This window comes from Lichenostomus cassidix, chromosome 3, assembly GCF_008360975.1.
Source record: "Lichenostomus cassidix isolate B80296 chromosome 3, HeHo_3.0, whole genome shotgun sequence".
NCBI classification, from domain to species: Eukaryota; Metazoa; Chordata; class Aves; order Passeriformes; family Meliphagidae; genus Lichenostomus; species Lichenostomus cassidix.
Genome location: NC_139483.1, coordinates 92479445 through 92497677, shown reverse-complemented (window position 1 = coordinate 92497677; position 18233 = coordinate 92479445). Strand labels below are relative to the sequence as shown.

The following is an 18233-nucleotide window of genomic DNA, read 5'->3' as shown; positions in this document are numbered from 1 at the left end:
TTTGCACGCTGGCAGAGTTAAATAATCTACTTGAGATATGTGCATCTTTGTCATATGATTTTCTGGCCCTCACTCACCCTTAGAGAAAACCAGGTTTGCAGATGTACTGTAATATGCTTTCCCAAACTGTTGCTAGAGGATTTTACTTCTTCCTGCATTCCACTGTTAATGAGTAGTCTGGCTCAAATTGTCTTCCTGCAAGAAACATAAAACTTAATAGAAATAAACTACTGAAAGAATATTTCTACTACATTGTTTGCTATGGCTGAAAAAACTATTTTTAGTAGTCAGGCTAACCAGGAATTTCACTGCACATTTTCACTGCCATAGTTTATGCTAGAAGCCTATGGATCTATTCAAGCTGAAAAAAAAAGAGATTAGAATTTATAGTACATATCAGCTTGGGAACTTTCTTTTGGGATGGGAGCAAGGTTTTCTGAAATAAAAATGTAGGCTGATACAGGAAGGAGAAGATCTAGCTCCTATTAGATGAAATTATTATATATTTGAATATTGAATATTGCAATATTGAGTATTGTATGTAATTTCATTAAAGTATTCAGGGTTTTTTTATTACAAAGATGCAGTTTCCCTATCCCATGTTGTGAATATTTCTTCTTCAAAAAGGAAGCATTAAATATAATTTATTTGGTTTCTAAAATAAAAGGTTCAATTAGCTTCTAAAACAGGCTTCACAGAGATTGTGATAATATACATTACTGGTTATTTGGATGTGTGTGAATACATCTCTTTACATTCATTACTTTAAGTTAGCATGTAAGATTGGAGAGAATTCATGTCAAAATGTATTTCTAATGCATATTATGGCATCCAGTGTACCACATTTCCTCCCCTTGTCCCTATACTATGTTTTCCCATCTAGCTCAGATTTGGCACTGGGGAAAAGTCATTTAAGTGCAATAGGTTTTTCTACCTTTGAAAAACTTGCCAGTCCTACACCGATACTTTAGAGTTTGACTTTTCACATTTGTAGGGGACAAATCCAGGTTCTTGCTGAGCTGTTGCACATACTCAGTATGAAGTAAGGTTTCGGAAGAAAAACCCTTCAAGAAGCTTTTGTAAAACAGATAGTAAGAAGCAGTCCTTGCTTTGAAGACCTCTCAATCTACTTAAACAAAACAAAAAGATTTTGTTTTCCTGATTGTATTTCAGGTAAATGTGCCAAGGCAAGGTGTGTCCGTCTGAATGGTTTTCTTGGGATTCATTATTCCATGATGCTCAAAACCAGCACTGAATAACACTGAGCCCTGTATTTTTTTCCCTAAGAGCGAAATCATTCCATCTCACTTAACTAATGTATTGATTGACTTTATCAAGTCCATAATAGTTCTGAGTTTATGAGCTGTGATGCCTGGAAATGGATTAGTGCCAGTGCCTCTGATGAGATATGGCCAGAAGATGACTGTTTTGTCTCTTGGCAACACGTAAGGTTACAGAATTTGACTTTGTTTCACCTTCAGAACAAAGCTTGTCATCTCAGACCACTGTATGTCAGCCACAACAAGGACCTGAACATGATGCCAAACCCACAACCTGTTTCAACTTGAAAAGGTCCAAACTCTGGTTCTTTAGATATTGCAGCACAAGACATGGCCAATACTGGGTTTAGATAGTAGACATATTGCATACTGGATGCCAAAATCACAGAATATGTGAAGCAGAATTTTATTTACACACTAGATGATCTAGACCAAGTTGCTATTTTTACCAAATAATCAAGAAATATTACTGAGACCTTGTAGGCTCTTTCGCGTGGCTGTGACTTGGTGGCAGTGCTTCAGCTTAGAGCCTTACTGTGTGAGGTGCCTCCTTTGGGCTCAGCAGACCCTTTGAAAGCCTTTGAACTATCTGCAGCTGCAGTCATGTCTCTCTCCCCCCTTCCCAAAAGTTTGTCAAGGAAGAACAGATGATTTGATGTGGATTTAACCTCATCATACTTTGGTCATCTTCAAGTCCTTCCTCTTTGTTTTATTTTTCCATAGTTCCTAGAATGATTTTTTTTAAAACACCATCTTCAGTTCTGTCATAAAATCTACTGGTCATCTTTCAAAGATATCAGATATGTGTAAAATCCAAAACCAGGTATGAAAAGATCACTTTTTGGACTATTTTCACATCACTTTTTTGTCTACCTGAACTTAGAAAATTGGGAAGGTGGAAAAGGGGAAGTAAAGGCAAGGAACACAGGACTGCAAGTGAAGGAACTGTGTTTGACACAGGACATAGATAAAAAGCCAAAAAGATAGAAAAATAAAGCCTGTCATTTGTCACAAATCACTAGTAACTACTTTTGCTTAAAAAGAATGGTCAGAAAGCCTACACTAGCATTCTCAGATCAGTGGTTTCTGAAGCAGCGTTATTGAGAAAAATTGGTAAAAATAATGGTCCTGTTATAAAGTTTGTTAAAATGAAACACTGCAAAGTTGAGAAACTTCTTAACTGCTCTAAGTTTACACATATCTGAAGGGAGACTAGGTGTTTACTGTTCTTTTTTCATTTCCAGTAATTTTGAGATAGTAAGTTCTTGAGTACATTCAGAAAATGCTACTGCAAAGAAGTGGCTGGAAGTTCTGAAAACAAAGAAAAAAGGGGGAGGCTATTAAAAGCCTCTAACTTAAGCTCTCTGGACATGTTGGCAAGAAGAAAAGAGTGAAATTTTTTAAGTAAACTCATTGTCTTTAAAAGAAGGCATTAGTACTATATTTTTTGGTGTTACTGTTTGTATGTGGTCTTTCAAGATTGTCTTCCTCTTTGTTGTTATTATTGCTGTTCTTCTACACTTGCATTGAAAGGAAGCCAGATGTTTTTGCAGTCTTGCCTCCACATGAGTGAGGTATCATTGTTCACAAAGCTGTCCTGCTCACAGATGCATCTTCTACTTTGATATTATCAAAATATGAAGAATTTCTAACATCCTTTTCATGTCAAACTTTTATGACCATACCATAGCTTTGCTGGTCAATGTTAGGACTATTTTATAGCTTTGATCTTCAATGAAGAAAACTATATCTATAGATCTCCTGTCTGCCAAAGGAAATGTTTTGTCACAATAGCTATAATTTATAGAGAATCCTGATCTGAAATGCTCTAAGAATTAGACTTCTAGATGACGAGCATGAGCCCTACCAACCATCTGACCTCTGGAAAAACTACATTCTACAGTATTGAGGTCTCTGGTAGAAAAGAGTATTTAGTTCTGCTTATATTAAACAGTTTTTTTGTACAAACTTTAGGGCTATAAATGTTTCAATACAGTTGCCTTTCAAAGAAGTGGGGAATTCCATTGAAAAGGAAAGGACTCAGTAAAATGCACAGTTTCACAGACAGAAAGAAATCAGGCAGAACTTTTTATTCTTTTCTTCCAATTTCCCAAACAATTCTGTTTTATTTAGAAGAGTCACTACATCCAAACCATGGTAGCCCCTAATCAATCAACAGTTGTGCTAACCAGGTTTTGAAAAACAAAGAAAAGCCCTCCTTAATTTTAAAAAAAATTTATACTCTCAATTATTTTAATATTCATATGGAAATGAAAATTGCCTGGTTTTCTATCAGAACATGTAATTTTTTATTTGGGAGATTTTTTTTATGCCTGTATTGCTAATGGAGTATGAAATTCAGTGAACACTCGTATTTTCTTTGAGATACCAGCATTGCAGCTGGTGGTATAAAAGCTTGTGAACGGGACCTTTTTCTGATTAAGTAATAATTTACTGTGATTATTATTTTTAAGAATTTATTTAGGTGTGATACTGGTAATTGATATTTCTAGCTTTTTGTTGAGAAATAGGATTTTGATGAATAATTAAAAACTGCACATTATTCTTCATCAACATTGCTATGTTATGACAAATTACATTTGGCCTTACGAGGCTGAAACTCCCCCTTTGAGTTTTTCATGGTGCTGTTGAAAAGCAATAGTGATGAGTCTCAGAGGGATTTAGGGAAGAATCTTTGCTTAGGTACAGAGAAGTGATGCCTCTTGTGGTAATGTCTGTCCAATGGATCCCATCAGTTCAGTTCAGCTCCTCAAAAGATTTACACACAGGCAGATCTGGCTAAAAGAATGAGGATACACCTTTTAGCCCTTAGCATTTTTGACCTTGGCTGCAGACTTCACAAAGGATAGCAGACTCAAATTTCCTTGTACAAGACTCTTGGTTTATTTTCCTCCTTGTTTGCTAAATTTTCCTGTTTGTTTGCCATAGAAGCAAGTGGAAGCAAGTTCTCACAAGGCTTTTCCTTGTCTTAGTGAATGTGATCCTTGTTAATCGACATGCACATGGGGTGGCCTAATAATACAATTAAAGGAAGCATCACACAATGTGCAGTAGCTATTTTACTACTCTATTTCTGGGAAAGAATGGCATATAAGAACTAACTTTTTATTTGTACTGCTTGTTAACTGTTTGCAGTTTAAAAGGAAAGCATTGTAAAATTTTTTTAGCATTTTTTGTTGGTTTGGTATTTCCCCCCTAATTAATATAAGTTACAATGATACTGGAGATGGCAAGCAGCAGACAAGCTTATTTAACTGGAGCAATTTGTTTTGTCTCTACTTAGAGACTACCTATTAAAATATCAGTAGGCGTTTTAGATGGTAGCATCCTTCTGTCTCCTACCTTTCAGAATGGAGTTTCAATAATCCACTGGTGTTCTATGACTTAGGCTTCAACTCTAATTAGTGGAAAGTCCAGATTTTTTAAAGAAGATCCAGTCTGCTTATTCTCTGCCCAGAAATATGCAGATTTATCAGCTGTCTGTAATGTCTGGAGATACTTAGTTTCCAGTTATGCTAGAAAGAACAAGCCAACTAAAAGGAAAAGGTGGTTTAAGGACATTTAGACTTACTTGTTAGGATATCAGGGTATTTCAAAGATCCCAAACGTAAAGGTAAGACCTTAAGAGGGGTAGACTATTCTGTTGTGTGGTCTGCAGCTTTATCAGATGTCCACTGTACTTGCTTAGTGTTAGATGTTGTGGCTTATGACAATCTCCCCGTGACTGAGTACACAGCTTTGCTTTCGCTGGAGCGACTCATCCTTTCAGTATAATCCTTCAGGCCCTTCCTGGGACAGCAATGTGCTTGGAGTATTTTCTCTCAGTATCTCACTAAACAAATGGGAGCTGTTGGAAATGACGGTCCATTCTCTTTAACACTATGTTTTATAAAGCCTAAAAGCCTTTAAGCACGGATCAGAACCATTGAGGCATCTTCCATGGACCATTTTTAACATTCTTCTCTACACGGGAATGAGCTCTAAGCTCATCACTGTGTGTTTGGTAAGCTCAAAGCTAGGTTAAGGAAGAGTGGTGACATCCTTTGGCTTAGATGCTGAAAAAGATATTAAGAGAGCACATGCTTTCCTACTACATCCAGGGAACAGCCTTGAAAGTCTTTGTACATTAACAAGGAAATCTGATACTTTGGTGTTTCCCAAGGCAGGACTGAATTTGATGAATCAGTGATTTATTTTCTTTTTAGCTATTTTCTATCTTTCTTTCTTCCTCTCATTTCCATTTCACCAGCTTTTATCTAGCCAAGAGAGAAACTTCTGGACCATCAATTTCAGTTACACTCACACACACTTTTACTTTCTAACTGTTTCTTGTGTTATCTTTATCTTTTGTCATGGAAACACATGGAAAATATTTATGCCATCTGGACACACAGAGTATATGCTTTTCTATTTCCACTCAGTACTGAAATGAAGGTTTTGATATTCAGAGTCAGAGCTATGCTTCTGTCTTTGACTAAACAGCATATTTAGGGAGATCAGCTAGTGTTACCTCGAAGACAAGCACAGGTGGGAGGGCGAAAGAATGAACCTGCTTGTATCTAAATGGCTATTCGGTGCTCTGAAGTTGTCTTCTTCAATGTTTTCAATCACTGAGGAAGGAGTTCTTCTCTTTAGGGTGCCTGTAGAAAACCCATTGACCTCTCTGCTTTGGCAGCCTACTGTGTCTTGGAGACATGGACGCTGTGTTCAGATTTTGCTTTCAACCTATCTAGACCTGAAGTGAGACACTTTGGTAGCAGTTAACTCTGAAAGAGTTGCTTTTATTATTAAAATTTGCACTGCCTTGCTTTTGAGACCCTCTCTATATGTAATACAGAAATTTAGTAGAGGGTGGTCCCTGGTTCAAAGATACTATAAAATAAAGGCAATGTATTAAAAGGGCATTTACAGTGGAGGGGCTGGGTTTTGAGAAGTGGACCCAGTTTGCTAGAACTACATCAGTGGAAATGTATATAAAGTCCTCTCAGACTTTGTGCTTTTAAGATTTAAAGTTTCCCACCCAGAAATCCCAGCTTGACTGGTGTTCTGATGAGCATTGTCCAAACATTAATGCAGATGGATCTTCATGCTACGCATTTCTTCCTGTGTATTAAGAAGCTGTTTAGATGCAGCTCGGTCTGTTCAAAGCAGGCGTAAGTAAACCAAGATTTGTGGAGATCCCATTGAAAAATGCCCTCAGGTAATTTTTTTTTTTAATCAGGGCACCTTCTGAAGTTCTTACCAACTTCTGCCAGGAAAAATATTAAATACAAGTTCTTAAGCAATTTGCTTTAGCCTTTAGGCACAACCAAGTCCCTTGGGGAGAGGGTGGGTAGGGAAGTGAACGCTGTATCACCTTTAACTATCCTCACATCTCTGTGTGTTAGAGCAGGCAGATGGAAACTAATTTCAGCTATCTGTGAGTATCATAACGTTTCCCAAATACGTATATTTAATGGAATGATTTTTTCTTAAGAAAACACTGATGTAAGAAATTAAATCCACGTAGCTAGTGCACGGAGCAAGCCTGTCTAGCAGACTGGATTTCAAACAGTCTGAGGGTAATTTGATACAGTGTTCATATTCCAAGCTCCTGTGACAAGCAGCTGCTAATTCTAAAAAATATTCACTAAGAGTGGGCTAATTTGTGTATCACTGAAGCACTGGTCCTTTTTGCTGTCAATGCATATTTTACATTTGCAAGGAAAAAGGCTATTCAGTCTTTTATTATTTGTTAAAAAGAAACTGACAGCTACACTTCTTAACTGAGAGTGATTTTGTTCATATCTACCAGTATCCTTTAGAGTGCCGAAGGCATTTGAAAAGGTGCCACTGTTCTGTCATTTTGTTTTATCTGCCTTTACTACCTCTCTAGGGTTTTTTCCCCAGTTTTAGGTGTGGGGGTTTTGTTTGTTGTTTTTTTAGTGAGCTCCACTTTACAGTTTTTTAGGTGATTATGCAGGATTCATGCTATCACATCAGAAGAAGCTGCTGTGGATTGATGGGACCCCATCAACCACCCTGCCCACTCAATATTATAAAAATTTGTGTCGTCAGTAGTCATGACGTTTTGTAGGAAGTTGCCCATTTATGGATACTAGAGCAAATGATATCATCACAATAGGTGGCTCCTGTCTAAATAGGATCATTTGTGAAATGAGATTACGGGCATTTATCTGGGGAACAGGAGACAGAGGCACCTGCTTTATGTAATTGATATCCTGGGGAATTACTGTGTCCAATAATCGAGAAAAATCTTCATTTCTAATTCTATTATGTGGGAAAAGAGCCCTTCTTTTTTCTGCCTGCATAAAACAAACCCCACTTCCACATGGAATAAGCTCCAGACCATGTTTTCTATTATGCTTGAATATATGGGACATGCATTGCAATCCTATGCTTGCCACACTGCTGCAGTATACTTGTTTTGCAGAGCTCTGTAGCAGGCTAGTCAAAGCTGTGACTAACCAGACCCTTGGATACATTCTCTAATCTCTGGCCTTTATTTTTTACAATGAATTTGACTTGTTCATTGATTGTATATTTTTTCTGATCTGTGAGAAGCTTCATGCTCTGTGTTTGGATGCTGACTGCAATACAGCAATAGTCTTTGATACGGTAAGTCAAAGATGACTCATTTCTTACTCTTGTGCCTTCAATTTATACTTTCTACAACACCATCTCATCAGGTAGAAGATTGTGTGTTAATTAATGTTGAAGTAGTTAATTTTCAACAGATGCTCATCCCTTCCCTCTCCCGAGCACTTTGCACCATGTTTTTTTTCCTGCTCGTGAAAGCAATAGGTTTGAACTGTCTTAAGTAAAATGCTTTTGCTGTGGTATTTTTAGTAATATTGTCATCATTTTACCTATTCTCTAATTTCAACAATAAAAAAGAAAATAGATCACATGCAGAGATTTGGAACTTAACATGTGATGTTAGAATACGGTAAGTTCAGTTCAATATTAACCTTTATTACAGCGAATACAATTGGAAAGGCAAGAATCTTTTCAGGGATTTATGCTTCAGATAAAGGAGAAGGGTTTCAGTTTCTATTTGAGTATTAATACAGTCAGATACATCTAGCTACAAGAGCCTTTATTTCATGTGAAAGCAGTGGAGAGAAAATGCCTTACAGAAAGACAGTTTTCTTTGTAATGCAGCGTGCAGAATATTCAGTAGTACTCCTTATCAAGTGTACTACATGAGATAAGAGCAAAAAAACCCACATATTTGCTGCACAGTGCTAGGAGCTTCTACATTATAAAAATATTGCTAACAAAAAATGCTATTTAACAGAAATATGCTTTAATGAGCTTTAAAAAAGTGCTGTGATTACACACACAGTATGTCTCTTGGATACCTAACATTAATTGTACTGTAAGGGTTAAGATTTGATATAGGAATTTTTTTTGAGAAACCTACCTTTAAGCAGAGGTCTGGAGGATCACTGGGTTACTGGGTCTTCTTCAGTAAAATTCATTCAATCCTGGTTTTGGAACCGGCAACTTTGCAGCAAGTGAACAGTGTTCAAATGCCTTGAAATGTTTCGACATGGGAAGTATTCTCTGAATGTATTTTTCCCTCATGTTCTAAACTTTTCAACAATGGAGGTTTGGGGTAGTATTTTTTTTTTCCCTGCGGTATTAGCCCTTCTAGTTTTGGATATGCCTATCAAAAAAAATCAATACATTTCTATTTGCCAGTATAGATTTCTGATGTAAAGGTGAAATAGCTCTCTCTTTAAAAGTTTATGCAGGAACAAAGCCCCAAAGGCAAAAAAAGTGAGATCTGTATAAAATAAGAACAAAGGTTGAGGCTGGCTGTCATCAATTCACAAGTTACAATTTCTGTTGCTTTTTCACTGCTGTGGAGAAGTTTGAAGGTTTTATTTCTGTAGTATCAACATGATTATTTTACAGGCATGCATTAATATCAGTTCTTGCATTTGATCATAATTAGTTCATGGATCCATATCTGTCATGTTTCTCTGTCATTCGAGACAGACTACATCCTTTCTATTTAGCAACAAGTGACCAAAATGATCATGTAGTGCCCAGTACAGTACCTTCTTAAAGGTATCTTCTGAAACGTAAAAACAGTCAAACACTATTTTTGCTAGGTATATAAAATCTGTGTGTTTAGCAAAGTTGGTGACTACTGGCATCGTTTTTTGAACAAAACATCCTATTTTAAAAAATGAGCAAGCAGGTGAAGGTGCTTCAACATATGAGCATATTAAACAGCAGTAATGTGCCTGGTATTATTGTTTGCTTTTCCAAGAAAAAACACAGAATAAAGGCTATTTTGTTAAAATAGTTACATAATGAGATTTACTTAATATGTTTCGTAGAAGCTTTTTTACTGTAAAGGCTTCTTAAATTGATCTAGGAAAATGAAGACATTTTCACAGATTTCCTTTATGCATATTAAGCAAAAGCTAAAGGAAAGTGGCAGATACTGAGTAGAGGCCAAATTGTATGCTCTGTATTTCCTACAACTATTATGTAGCTTAGCTGATCAAATCTCAAATATCAAGCAGTTTGCAGGGTGCATCTTCTGGAGAATAAAAATAAAATAAAAAATTATGTAGTAACTGCTTCTAGTAGCACACCTGCTATTTTGAAATTTTATTTAAAAAAAATTTCTATCAGTTTTGCATCTCTTGTAATTCCCCACTAAAGGAAAGCAGATTTTGCAGCTGCTTGTCATAAATAATGAAATAATTTAAAAATAATAGAAAATATAATCAACATAGTTGGAGCAATAAGCATATTATGGCATAAAAATGAACGCCATCCATCCCTCATTTAAGAGAGTATATACTGTTCTTAAATTAAAAAAAATATACAGAAGGAGAAATGACCATAACATAGAACATGCAATGTTTCACTTGCGCTTTATCTTAAAAGTTTTAAATTTATCTATCGAGTAGTCATAGAACTCTATAGCATAGATTACGTCATACTAGTTATGCTCCACAAATTTTGCTTATTATTTCTGGCATTCTATTATTGCCAACGTGTTAGAAATCTGAGCTGTATTTTTCTGAAAACTTTTTGATCTATATACTTGCTATTTGTGTTCTTAAATATTTAATTTTTTCTCTTAGCTTCATCATTACAATAAATTTGTGTAGTTAGTAATTTGGTCTGGTTTCAAGGAGAAAAGCTTGAATTTATGCTGGAGTTCATAAAAGAAAATCAGAAATAACTGGACTTCTGTACATTCAAGTTTCATGAGTGTAGTACAAATGAGACCAGATAGATGTCTCTGATGTGAATATAAAGGGAGCTAAGTCTGAACACAAAGGAAAGAATATGGGATTCACACTGCTATCAAAAATAAAATCCTAATAAATTATTCTAGTGTAGTAGAATACTAGAATAACTGGCTTTTTGCACTCATATTAAAAAAGAAAGTTCTGTTCACTGATAAGAGTTCACTGTAGCACAGGCTTGGTAAGTGCCAGCTTTATTTTCTTTGAATACAACAGGCATTACTTTTTTTTTTATATATATATACTTTAGGAATTCTGCCCAATAACAGTGCAAAGGGCTGTAGTACATACAAAACCACACATCCTTGACTGGAGACCCCATGGCTAAATTAAATTGAATTCCTTTTACTTTCTCATAGTGTAATATAAAATATTCATACCTGCAACAATGAAAGATTTGCACAGATTGGTGCAATACAAATTATATCTGTTGTAGAATTTAATTGTTTCTGACAGATAGGCTTGCAAAATTGATATTAAAGCCTGAAAATTGTACAGGACAGTATGAATGCCAGCAATGCATACAGAAAGCAGCAAAGTAGTTCTGCTCAGCAAGCTATTAATTCCTCTTAGCAGTATGTTACCAAGGTACAAATAGGGTAACAAGTGTGTTACTGTCCCCGCACAGTAGAGCATTAAGTGATATATAGAGAAAACCACATAGTAATTCATAGATTTTTTTTTATTGAGGGGAAGTGAAACTGCATCATAGTTACCATTTACATCTTCAGAGAAATGGCAGGCAAATAATAAATGCTACTGCAGAATTTGTGGTAGCAATAATTACTTGCAGTATCAGAGTCAAAGATTTAGAGGTGACCATTGCCCATCAAATGAAAGAGAGAAAGAGATCCAAAGCAGAAAAATCACTTAGGGATCATGCATTTCTATGATCTCTGAGAAAAGGCGTTCTTTGTCATTAGGTTCAAGTTATAGCTGATCTGTATTATAATCTGTTGTCTGTCCTCTCAGTTCTACGCACTCTATCTGACATTTGATACAAGAGCAACAACATCCTTTAAAATTCTCAGTTCATTTTCTAGGTGACCTACCATTATCAAATCCTTGGTTTCTAGGGTTTGAACACGCTTCTGCTGAAGCTGATGGCAAAACACTTACTGGCTTAACTGGAATCATGATAAGGGCAATGCACCATCTAATAATAGAGGCCAGAAAATATCAGGCTGCCTTTTGCTTGTCAGATCCAGGTGCTATTCCTGCAGGCAGAAATCTCACAGCAGTTCATGAAGAGGAAGAGCGCATCCAGACCTCATGTACCTTACCCACAGAGAGAGGAGGGGTAAGGGCAGGCCAGGCATGTCGAGATAAATATTCCAGCAGCACAGCACAGATGATAGCATGGCTGGTGAGCGTGTGGCTTAGGGCAGCCAGGTGCTGTGCTCCCCAGGCCGTGCTGCCAGGGAGCAGCCTGCCTGCCTGTAGCACCATGTAGCACCTGCTGCCAGCACCCCATTGGGGTCCTGCACTTCAAATGCCAGCATCTAAAAGGAAAGCAGGTGTTGGTGATCAGATGTTACTTCAGCACACAGTCACAGTCAGTCCCTCACTGTGGCTGCTTCTCTATGTGATGACAAGGAAACCCAAATGGAGGTAGTTCATCTCCTACAGAAATTTTGCTGCGGGGTTGGAGGGGGAAGTGAGTTCGGCATTGCTTTGAAGAGTGGGCCCAGCTCAGATGTTCTTGTTTTTATGGGAATCAGGCACCTAGGAGGTGCTTATTCTTAGAAAGCTTGTTTTTGTGCTGGCTCTCCTAGAGAAAAGGCCTGGGTTAAACTCCCCCAAAACCTCAAATCCCTCACAATTCACCTCACCTGCATGGCTAGGAGAGGGCACAGAACTCGAGAGCTATTCTCTACATTTCTGCAGAAACGATCTTTTAATCCCAGTTTTTTTCTTGCATTTTTAGTCCTATAAATTTTATCAATGGCTCTTTAAGTGGGACATTGTCATTTGTTCAATTATCCTTGCATCTGATTTATTCCATTCCCTCTGTCCGACTGCTGATAGAAGTCACAGGCAAAAACTAAAAGAAATTAAAAGCATATTTTTTCTGTTCACTCTGTGTGTTTGACAGCATTTTGTATCTATTCAGCCTCATTGTTTCCTCAGTGCAATCATTTGGCTTCTTCCCATTTGTGCAGCCACAATAGAAGCTGAAAGGAGAAAACATCTTAAACCAAGAGGAATAATACTGTAGTGTCATAAAGATTGGCAGGTTAAATAGCTGAATCTCATAGGGACTCTTGATTTTATTGATTATATGGAGTCAATGGAATCTTTCTCATAAATATGTAGTCTGCATACATTTTCATAGACTTAGTTAAAGCTTAAATTATATCTTACAATTAGACAATTAATTTGCACTATTGCTCTGAACTGCCATCTAAGCATTTATCTCTCCCATATTTTAACCATACTGCCACATATTGAAGTTGTGGTACCATTTCATTATTCCTTTAGCCAATTCATCTGAAGAGGTTCACATTCTGCCCACAGACACTTGTTCCTTCCCACTCTCTGCCTGAAGTGTGCCTAGTTGTGCTGACTTGGCCCTTTCTGTGGCCACACTCCAAACCATGGCTTTGACAAGACATTCTTTTTTAAAAACTTGCAGAGACAAGCTGAACAGGCCTTTTAATAGATTGTTTTCTTTTTTTCTGTGCACGTGTACTCCATTTTCTTTGCATGTACCATTTCACAGTTCCAGTTTAAAGCACACCAGACAATAGCTAGGTTGATCTAGGAAAAATATCTGGAACTAGGAGTAAGACTGACTTCCAGTAAGAACCTCTTAAATCAGATCTACATCCAAAGAAATACTGACAAGCTTGATAAGCTCTCCCAATCTAAATGTTGGGTCCATTCTAGATGAAAACAAGTATGAACTTCCCCTAGGTTTTAGCGCGCTCTGGATGAAGCCCTGTGGGAAAAGGGAAATGCTTTCTAATCTGGGAAACTCCCTTTTCTGGGACTGTGCATAGCAACACAGCCTTTGGTGTTTGGTGTCCCTTGAAGCTGGTTGTAGTACTACTTTGATGGATTCTTTTTGTGCCTGTTGTGAACTGAGTGCCTGCTTCTTATCATTCCCATGCATCCCAGACAGAATTCCCTAGATATCCTATATAGACACTTACTGCTTTGAATTAAACTCCTTGTGTCTGATCTGAGCATGGGGGTTTATGGATACCTCTGCTTCAGTGAGCAAGAACAGATATATATTTATAACAACGTAATCTTGAGATTCACTTCTGATGTCTCTTGTTTTCCTAGGATCTCATATCTCCTGTACCTGTTGTCACCCAGGAATGCTGTAATGTGTGATCAGGGGCAGGCATTTGTTCATATGCACACACAGACACACACACACTTTCAGTAAGACAGCCAGAAAGAGCAGTGTGTGCCCCCCTGACATACTGCCACACAGTGAAGGCCACAAAAGCCAGAGAGGATCCTAAAGACCTCCTGATGCTTTTCCTCACTCTGCTCATTGTCCTGCTCCACGGCCACAAACAGGAGTTCTAGTGACAGACCTATTCTGGTCCAAATTCTGGTTCTAACGCATTTAAATGTGGGTACACAATTCTCAGTTAAGCATTTTTACTCTTAATTTATACATGAATAATTAATTAACAGCATCTCCCAAACTCTCACACACGACTGCAATTTAGCTGGCTCATAAATTCTTCAGTCTTCACTGTTTCATGCAATGCCACTGCTTTGCAAGCCAGGCCCAAGGGACCAATACGTGTTTTTTTCAGAAAAGTAGCAAAACAATAATTTTGGCTTTCTGCCAGATGAATCCCTTTGATTCAGATATTTTTATTTCACTTTTGTGATCATGCTGTTAGCAGCAGATAATAAAATCATAAATTACATAGGTGTTCAGGAAAAAAAGAGCAGGATAAGTGTTTCAATCACTTCAGTGAAGGGTGAAGATGTGACTATGCTGAAAACTTTGGTTGTTATTAGGTCATACAGTTTCCTTCTAAGTCATTCCTCTAAAGTATGGATGGCAATACTTTCCGAGGTAGTAGAAGGTTGTCTTCTTTAAGATAAAAATACAGGCGTTGCCTCTTTGATATATTTGGGAAGCACTAATGACACAAATTGATACAAATTACATCTGATGGTGTTCATACATGTTTCTTTCTCTGCTGAGGAAAGAGAAATAATCCTCACAGAAGGGGCGATATTTCCATTGATTCTCTTCTGTCAATTTGCTGAGACTCTGGAAAAGTGTAGTGAAAATGACTGCATGCAAAAATCAGGGAACCTGGCCACTAATATGCTCATTTTCATCTCTGCACTTCAACTGCATTTTCCATTTCTTTAGCTTTAAAACATAAAATTACAGCAGTAGTCATAGTCAAGTGTGGGCAGGCTTGAAGACCTAATAACACAGATGTGCATTACCTTCCAAAAATGAAGATTTTGAAATTCAAAATATACTCAAGACACTGCTACTGGGGGGATTTGGTTTAAGACTATTGTAAGAAAGTTTTTGAAAGTGCAACTCTTTAACACATTCTACACTTAATTTCATTTCAGTTTTGAAGCACTGAGAAAGCCAGCTAGCCTGAAAGGTGCTGTATGTGCCCTACTGCATTTGCATAAGAAGAAAAGAGAAGAAATCATATGCATAAGTAGCAGAAAGGCCTGGAAATTAACTCAAATATTTAAAATTGTATTTCAAAAGACTATTGTTCTAAAGCTAATTTAATGGCACAATTTCTATTTTACTGATTTCAGTTCCAAATTCTATTAACAGTTATATATGAGGCAATCAACTGCTATGTTTTTTCCTTTAGCAGTGCCAATTTTCTGAATAAAATATAAATCTTTTCCTCCCTACCCCCTAAGGCTGAAGTAATATAATTTTTTCCTTTCTTGAGTATTCACTCATGTTAAACCGTCATAACAAGTCAGTTTAACTGTCTGTTCAAATGGCTTACTCTGAAATCAAAAGAGGCTACCTTTGAATTTCCAGGTACTGTGCCATTAAGAATGCAATTTCGGGTAGTCAGTTGGTTATGAAAAGATGAGATTTTCATGGAATTTCAGTCACATCTGTATGGCAGCTGTGCCCCTGCTCCATGGGACTTCAGACAGAGCTGATGTGGTTGAAATTTTTTCAGAGACATTGAAATCCGTGAACAGATCAAGACAGTATTGGATATTGAATAATAGACATTCCTCCAAATAAAAGAATTTAAATTAATGTTTTTATCCTTAAATTTAGGTAGTCTTATTCACAGAGCTGTGATGAACAGAAAAATAATAATTGAGAACAGGATTCTGAGCTACAGTTTCCAACACAGAAGGGGACACTGTGATTACTGTGGTAGCAGCTGTTCCCTTTAAATGAAGGACACTTTTACAGAAAAGTTGTATAGGATAAGAGAGGAATAAAACAAAACTGTGCCCAAGTAAAGGGAAGTAGGGTTCTACCAAACCTTACGTAAACCTACAAAATCAACAGCCTCAAACATCCAACTGAGTGTTGTACAGATTGGTTTCAAAATTAAGTTTGTGTGACTTTCATTTGTTTTCCTCTAAAGTATATGGGTCCTCTTAGTCAAATCAATGGGATACTTACTAGTAGACAAAATTGGATGTAAAATTAACCTGATGTCCACCTAGAAGATACAAATGTGGTTCTTTCTGCTTAACATATTGCCAGTTAAAGCTAAAGACTTGGCTCCTACTGACTTGAGAAAAGTATCTATTAAAATTTATATTCATGAGGTTATGAGGTAAATTAAGAAGCCAGGAGAACCTGTTAGCTTTTTTTCAAAAGTTCAAAACCTGGCTACACACAACATTAATAAGAATATTTACTGAAAGTTTTAAAATACATGCTCCAAAATTGACTTAGTTTTCCTCAAACATTTTATGCATCAAAAGGGACGTGAACAAATCAGAGTTACAGCAATCTTGCATCAACTGGAGACTTTTTCTGAGGACTTTTTTACAGCTTTATTTTCTCTCTGTTAAAACAAGAATAAAACAAAAAGTGGCAACATTAAATGAAGAAAAGAGCTTAGTATATTAAAGGAATAAAAGATATTGGACAGGTCTATTGTGGTAGTAAGATATGAGCAGCATATACTTTTGTGCAAGGAAAAAGGTGCTTGCCCAATAACAACATAAATCTGAACTGAGAGTTGAAAGGTCCTTATTTTCAGCAAGGCAATGTTGATTAATGTAGATTAATAAGAATGTGTTTATATATCATCTCATAAAATATGAGATCTGGTCTGGTTAAGCAGTTAGTTATTTAGCATTTATCTAAAGCAGATTATCTTTTGAACTGCTAAGGCACTACTTCAAATTATTCCAAGTTTACATCTCCATAACTAAACATTAGTCTAGAGAGTTGATTTGATTTCCCTGAGTTACCTTGGACTGGATTTCTCATTCACACAAAATGGCCTGTTTGCCATGTACTCTGCTCATGGAGTTTTTCTTTCACTTGTCACTGTTGTACTGCAGGAGTTAAATGTGCCTCTTCCAATACCAAAGTAAGTTGACTAGGCAAAATATTGGAATCTGTTTCTCTGTGTGGTATCAAAATTTTGCTAGATAACCTCAAACAGATGAAGAGTTTCCCTGTTTTCAGCCAGCAGATATAGAAAGGAGTAGTTTATTTTCCACTGAGCTATTTAACATTTTTTTTAATATTGTTGTTATAAAAAAGTGCTAAACATTCATCTGTTAACCTTTAATGTTAGCCATAAGCACAAACCTTTACATCTATGATTTATTTCTGTATTGACTTAAAGCAGTGCTTTTTATCTCATTAACAACACATCTGATGTGATGATTTAATTTCTGGAAGAGTGTACATTTCTGATTTCAGTCCTTGTGCTGGGTTGACCTTGCTCAGCTGTCAGACCCCCACCCAGCCACTCCCTCATTCCCTCGCTTCAGCAGGATGAGGTGGGAAATAAGGTGAAACATTTTATGGAATGAGATAAAGACAGGGAGGTCACTTACCAATCCCCATCATTGGCAGAACAGGCTCAGCCTGGGGAAATTAATTTATTGCCAGTTTCCCCTGGCCTCTCCCTCTTCCCAGGTTCAGCTTTACTCCTTTATACCTGACTCCTTGGCCTCTGCCACCACAGGCGATGGGGAGTAGGGGTTGGGGTCCATCTGTAACATCTCTGCCACCCTTCAATACACATCTTCCCCAATGTGTGTCCTTCCATGGGCTGCAACCCTTCATGACAAACTTGCTGATGGCTGGGGTCTTCACTGGCTGCAGTGTGGCTGCTCCACCACGGTGCTCACCATGGGCTGCTGGGGAATTTCTGCTCCAGTGCCTGGAGCACCTCCTCCTCTCTGCCCTCACCTCTGAGCCCACATGGTTGGCTTTGGGGTTTTTTGAAGGTTTATCTCACCAGTTGCTTCTTCACCACTTTTTGTGCAGCATTTTTGCCCTTCCTTCCACTCACAGACCTCGAGGTGCCCTCACCCTGGCTGAGGGCTCAGGCGCACCCTGCTCTGGGCGGTTGGATCCGGCTGAACCGGCTGTGTCCGGCTGGAACCGGCTGTGTCCGGCTGAACCGGCTGTGTCCGGCTGAACCGGCTGTGTCCGGCTGGAACCGGCTGTGTCCGGCTGGGGCAG

At 37.6% G+C, this 18233-nt stretch overlaps 1 protein-coding gene across 12 annotated transcripts in view; it reads left to right on the top strand.

The window, feature by feature from the left end:
- Positions 1 to 18233, top strand: part of DLGAP2 (DLG associated protein 2) — a 460234-nt gene that overhangs the window by 124320 nt on the left and 317681 nt on the right. For 3 of the 12 annotated variants that reach the window (XM_085056717.1, XM_085056716.1, XM_085056710.1), the window contains exon 1: positions 7484 to 7919. The exons of the other annotated variants lie outside the window; for them this stretch is intronic. The gene's annotated coding sequence lies outside the window, so the exon portion shown is untranslated. Of the gene's footprint in view, positions 1 to 7483; positions 7920 to 18233 lie in introns of those variants that run through there. 12 annotated transcript variants of the gene reach the window in all.